Source organism: Astyanax mexicanus, chromosome 13, assembly GCF_023375975.1.
Source record: "Astyanax mexicanus isolate ESR-SI-001 chromosome 13, AstMex3_surface, whole genome shotgun sequence".
NCBI classification, from domain to species: Eukaryota; Metazoa; Chordata; class Actinopteri; order Characiformes; family Acestrorhamphidae; genus Astyanax; species Astyanax mexicanus.
Genome location: NC_064420.1, coordinates 21,309,531 through 21,316,765, shown reverse-complemented (window position 1 = coordinate 21,316,765; position 7,235 = coordinate 21,309,531).

The following is a 7,235-nucleotide window of genomic DNA, read 5'->3' as shown; positions in this document are numbered from 1 at the left end:
TCAATTCTCCTTCCATTTGTTTACTCAGTTATTATGTGTAACTGCTACAAAATCCAGCAGTTTAATCTTTTGTAAGGTTCTTCACACTTATACATCTCTCCTACAAACATGTTTCATTAGAACTAAAATGATTTTTCTTCTTTTTACCTCTGAACCTTCATTTGTACAATAAAAGTGACGGTTGCTGTGTTCTATTACTGTAATACTTTAGAGAAAATTACAGATTGCTAGGTGTTATGGTTGGGGTAGGTGTTGGATCCAAGTGCAGAGCAGATAGGAAGATTTATATAATACATATATAAAATGAATATATTTGTGTATTTATTATTTAATTAAAATGGATATAGTACTATTATTGATCAGTCAGTTCTATTTATAGTTTTGAAATAATGTCGTATGAAATGTGTCACGAAGGAGACTGGAGAACAAAAACTCACTAGAAGTGTAGGAAAAAAGGTAGGTGTAGAGGTGTAGGAAAAAAGGCGGGAAACAGAACGAAGAAAACGCTGCAAATGGTGTGTACAAACAAAAGACAGCTTTCAGCTTCAAATAAACCAAACTAAAACACAACCAAAATCTTTTTTTCTTTTTTTTGTGGCTTTCTTTTCAGATCTCTTTGCTTTTTTTGTGAGCATTTTGTTTTTTTTAAAAAAACGTATTTTCTTTTCCTCTCTGTTACTGGTCACCCCTCTACAAAGGTGCGACAGTGATGTCTGGTTTGACTGAGGTTTATATAGCGTGCTGTACAGGTGCAGCTGCTTGATGCTAATCACCGACAGGGATTCTGGGATTTGGAGTATTGAGATCCAACTCAGTCATTTCTTCCCCGTGTCTACCAGCCCCCCTGCTGGCAGTCTGTGGTGCCTTACTGCCCTTCACACTAGATGCTACGGTTGTAGCTGTATGATTTGAATGAAGTACAGGAGACGTATTGCATGCTGTTAAGTTTATTTAAATGTAATTAACAGTGGAGAGAAAGACAAGTGAGGCTAAACTGCAGGATAAACAACAGCCAGGTGTCTGCATCACTCGGTTTGAACAGGTCTGGTTCTTCTTTTTCCTTTCTCAATAGCGTAGCAAAGTGGATGAGCTATGGTTTTATACTGTGGAGACAGAACAAGATCACAATTACACAGAAACAATCACAATCTGTTCACAATAAACTATTTCCATAAATTAGCTCTCCTCTAAAATCTAAAGTGTTACAAACCTGATTGCACTCAGAATGGCCGTCACCATAACGTATCTTTGTAGCGATGTGTTCACATGTGTTTGAAAATTTCCAGGTTCCACATCTTTTATACATATTTGTAATACTTCTCGCCATCTCATCCCATGATCTGGGCTTAACTACAGGGCCGTTTGTTCTATTTTCCATATAGTTGAAGACCTCATAGGGATCTCTTAGATTTCCAAAAACACAGCCATTTTCTCCTACACAAACACACACACACACACACACACACACATTAACAGAAATCAGAATATTTTTAAGAGAAACTCTATAGATGTAATCTTTCATGTGTTTTCTCCCAAAATTTAGAGATACAAAAACATCACCTTTGATTGATAAGATTTAACAATAATCACCACCTGTTTAGCTTTTGTTCTACTCGGGCCCCCAAGACCAATCCACATACTGCTACTCTGTGCACATGACTTCCGAACACCAGCACTATTTTACACCAGCTGCTGGATTTCCAATAATAAGAGTAGATTTTGAAATATACGACTCTTCCAAATACAAATCAAATGCACATTATATTGCATATAGCACAGCTTTCTTCTGATTGGGAAACACAAACAATATCCTGTAAATTGTCAGTTCTAGAAACAACTTGAAAAAAACAATTTATCCATTGAATGTGGAAGATGAGCAGCTATTTAGCTAATTAGTTTAAACTTCAGTTAATTAAGTATGTTTCTCCTTTTAGTTTCTCCTTTCTTTATTTATTTTTATTTCTTTCATTATTTTATTTTTAATTGTTTTGTATTGTTATGTTTAACTTATTTAAATTTCTTTTTTCTATTTTATATTCTTTTCTACATGTTTTCTATATATTCTTCTTCTTATTATTATTAGTACTATTTTTATTATTTTTATTTATTTTTATAATAATTATTATTAATATTATTTATTGTACTATGTAAAAGTTGTTTTAGCTTGTTTTTCTATTTTATTTTATCTTCTTCTTATCTTTATTTTAATTTCTTGTCAGTTAAAGCTCAAGCTTGATTTTTTAAATCTATTTTATCTTTTATTCATTGTTATTTTATTTTTTTTTTTTTCATAGTTAGTAGTTTTCATTGTCAATCCCTGTTTTTGTAAACTTTCGGCTACATTGAAAATGAGAGTTGACTTCAATGTACTTCCGAGTCAAAATAAAGGTTGATTGATTGACTGTTTAATGAAAAGTTAAATATATTAGAATGCCAGAGGCTGTAAAACTCTCCATAGACTATGTGCTATAATGTTCAATCTATAGAATTTTAAGTATTTTAGTTTAATTAGTTCAAAATAAAGACTAAATACAAATATGTATTTTATTTACCTGACCAAAACATTTGAAATGAAAGTAACTGATGTGACAAAAACCTTAAAACATTAAATTGATTTACAATTTAGGCATAACAACTTCAAATCCTCACAGAATTTAATTAGTAACACTTTAAAATGAGGGTCACAAATAACAGTACTTGTGATAGTAATAAACATTGTTAAATATAATTAATCATAAATTGATACTAGTTAAGACATTATTAAACAGTACTATATTTTAATGCTTAGTAATATTATATATGATCATATTCATTATTTGAGACATTAATTAAATGATTCTGTAATAATTGATAATGTCTTAACTAATGTCAATTAATTATTTGAGACATTCTGTAATAAGTACTGTCAATTAATGTACCTTTATTGTAAAGTGTTCCATTTAATTTGATTTAATTCAGCGTATCCAGGCTTACAGTGTATGAGATACTGAGTGCTCAGCAAATAACAGTTTGGCTACAGCTTTCTCTACAACTTCAAACTAGACCAGTGTTGCAGCTGCTTTGTTTTTTAAACATCCATATTTAATGTTAACTCAAGCCACAACCACAACTGATGACATAATATTATAACACTGTGAATTACAGATGATTTATTGTCATGTATACTGAACAGGTTGATGCACATACTTGTCATTTCAAACGTATCCTGTTCTGCTGTCTTATTAGGCAGTGCATTATTTAGCCCTTCTCCGACATACACGGCGTAATGGTTGTAGAAATAACAGTGTCCGGGATATCTGATAATATCACCTCTTTCAACCTGTAAAAAATAACAAAACAACAGTGATTATAGAAAATACAACAGAAATGTGTCCTGTAAATGCTTAACCCTTTGATGAGCAACGTACTCAAAAGTGACCCGGCTGAGATTTAATTTTCTATATATCTGCAATAAATTACTGAATTATTTAGTATTCAATGTATTCCATGAATTGACTTGTTTTGGTCATCATACATCCTTCACTACTCCTCTAATGCACACAGGGGTCAAAAATGACCCGCATTCATTTTCTATGCCAATTAATGTATGGCTGAAGGTTTCTTTTACACAAATCTGCATTTTTTTTATTATTTACTACTTTATAAAGAAACACACAGTTCAGACATGATCCACAATTACCATTTCTCTCACCTTCATTTAAAAACTGCATTTTGTTTTTATTTGATGATCTGAAACATTTAAGAGTGACAAACATGCAAAAAAAAAATTCACATCTATATTCTAGTTTAATTAGTTCAAAATAAAGACAAAATACAAAAATATTTTGTTCACCTGATCACATAAATTGAATTACAGTTTAGGCATAACAACTTTAAATATTCAGTATTCAACGTATTCCTTGAAGTAACTTGTTTTTGGTCATTATACAGCCTTTTTTACTTCTTTTTTACTGTTTGAATAAAGGCCCTTTTTGTATCACTACTCCTCTAATGTACACATGTGTCAAACATGACCCCCTTATTAATTTTCTATGCTAACGGTTTCTTTAGCACAAATCTTAATTTTTATTATACTTTATTACTTTATAAAGAAGAAGCTTCTGTATTTCTACATCAAGTTTACACACACGCTTTAGACACGACCCACATTTACCATTTCTCACTTAATACAAATAATAAAAACCTTAACCATTAAAAATCTGCATTTTGTGTTAACTTGTGTTGTCTTTGACTAATATTTCAATTTATTTGATAATCTGAAACATTTAAGAGTGACAAACATGCAAAAAAAGAAATCAAAAAAAGAAGGGCAAACAGTTTTTCACATCACTGTAAGCTACTGATCAAAGCTATTCATTATTACTCAATATAGATTTATAAACACATTATCATGATTGTGAGTGTTTTCCAAGTAATTAAGCTTTAAATAAAGTATAACTGACCAAACTAACAATGAGATTATTAATAATAGACTTAATATTAAAATCATACCTCAACGGAGAACCCGAGAAGTGCAGAGATCAGGACTAACTTTAGAATCATCTTCACAACCACCATCTTCACTAGACCTTCACTAAAACACAAAACTAAAGACAAACAACAAAAATAACAGAAACAGATATGAAATTACTGTATTGATTAAAAAAAGCTAATATTTGAATTCACTTGAAGGTTTAGAATGGGATCATAATGGATCCACTTTTTTAAACTCTTATAATGAAAAGTGCAAATCTGTAAAACTCAGAGTGTACAGTTTATATACTGTAGTAATTTATATAAATATAGAGCCCCACTTTCTAATCAGTGTCTGTAGTAAGTGTGTAGTTACTGTAGTGTAATTACTGGTGAAGGACGCATTGTTAAAGATTTATTACAGTTGTACAGCTCAGTACAGCTCCCGTCACACAACTAACTCAGTACAGTTATTAATAGTTTTAACATTATTTTTCTCTGCAGCCCCTTATAAGGGTGCTTAGCGTGGCAGCATCCCAATCCACTAGCCAGTTCGGCGGTAGAGCATTGGGCCGCAATGGCCCGGGTTTGATTCCCCTTGGGGTAAAGGTTCAGTAATAATAATGAGTGGAAGTTAAAAATGAAGATTTGTGCTAAAGAAATTCTCAGCCATACATTAATTAACACAGAAAATGAATGTGGGTCATTTTAAACAACGTGTGTTAATTAGATGTAGTGATATAAAAACTATTTTCTTTTAGAAAGTATTAGTGAAAAAGTGAAATTAAAATAATGATCAGCGGTGATCACAAACAAGATATGTAAAGAAAACTTGCACTTCTAATAATAAAATAAACTGATTTCCTGCATCCCTTGTAGCCTGCATTAAATAACCTGGGAAATGAATGCAGGTCATGTTTGACCCGTGCATCTGATACACATGTGAACTTAAATTATAACATGTACAGCTGTAATTAATCTTTAACAAATTTAACAAAGGCTAATAGTGACACTTTTATGACATCATTGTTAAAGTGTAAATATACAGTTATTATATCAAATATGATTCATTCATGATCATAGCCCACAATTTAAACAAAATGAAATAGAGAAGATTCAGTTCTTAAATAGCCAGTCTTCTCCTAAATTAAAACTAAAATGATATGGTCACTAAATAATGACAAACAGAAAGAAGAGAGTTCTAGGCTTACCTGTTGAGCAGATCAGGAGCAGATGCTGAAGACTGAATTCTGAGAGGGACTTAAATACTGTTGCCCTCTGACCAATCTAAGAACATTCATCACATCTAAGAGGATATTTCCACTGGAGTCAATGAGCTTCAGTTTTACATTGACCAGTGTTTTGCATAATTACAGATATGAAGACTGAATTCCATAACAGTAGTGAAGATAATCTCATGCTGTGGTCACATTTGCACACAGAGTGCACGATACTATGTGTGCAGACTTCCTATCACAGGTGATATGGGTTCCTCATGCAAAACTTCCTAACAAATACCAGTTACAGATGCAAAACATGAGTTTAATGGTTACTATGAAGGACCCGGGACAGTTATTGACTGTTTGTAAAACATTTACTGCTCAGTAGGTGTGCAGTACATACAGTAATTTACTATTCTATACTACTGCAGAACTGTAGAACCCTGTGGTGCAAAGTAGAAATTAAAGACTATTAAGGCTTTTTTAAATGCACTTTAATATGAAAAATAATTAAAATGTTAAGGAATAAAGGCCAAGTTTTAAGGAAAACCACAGACTGTTGTACAAATTCAAACACTTTACTTTTTTTTACATGTATAAAAGCTTTGTTGTTGTTTTAAGTTGTGAGAAGTATGTACTATAAGTTAACCATTCTTTAAGATCAACTTCAGGTCAATGACATGCTTTACATAGTTCCCAACAGCTTTAAATAAGAACCACTGTTAGTTTCTTACTGCCAACAGGTGTGGCAGATATCTAAAAAATACATTTAATGTTCAGTATATGTGCATAAATAAGAGAAAACACATACAAAACTCCATATTTAATAGGGGTGTCACGATTTCAATATTTCATCGAAATCGATCAAGATTTTGTCATGGTCTGGAGCCTCGGATTCAAAAAAAAAGAATTGACAATCCCTCCCTCTAAGTTATGCAAGCGAGCACTACGCAAATGGTGCAGCACGCTATGAAAATGGCGCAGCACACTGTAGCCGACGCCGGGAAAGCAGCCCTTTCTCCAGAGAATGTGGAGATTCTCATCTTCTTAAAGAAAAACTTGAAAATGTAAAAATAACAGCTGTTTTGTCTAGCCTCAAATATGTTAATAGTTTTGGTACCGTAAGGAGCATTTTTCTCTCAGATAAAGTTAATAATATATCTTTGTTAAAAAAAAAAGTCTTAAAGTCTTATTTTTCATGTTTAACTGTTATAGTAGGATAGAGTTCAGTTTGTTAGGGCTCTAATTTTTCTATTATTTTGTACATGACTGTTCCTGTATTTTTTTGGTAATTATTTTGTTATGTTGCACATTGCTGTTTTAATAGTGCACACTGCTGTTACCAAAAAAGCCCCTAGATGGCATTACATATATATCTTAATTAAATTATTTAAATTTGACCATTAGTGCCTAATGTGGTGTATTACAGATCACATTGCATCACTTATATCAAGCCCACCTTTTGAAATAAGATATTGTAAATTTGATTAATCAAATCAATGACCATAGACTAATCTAAAACTGGCATAGGCCTCTCTACTGTAAAAAAAAAAATAAAGAAAA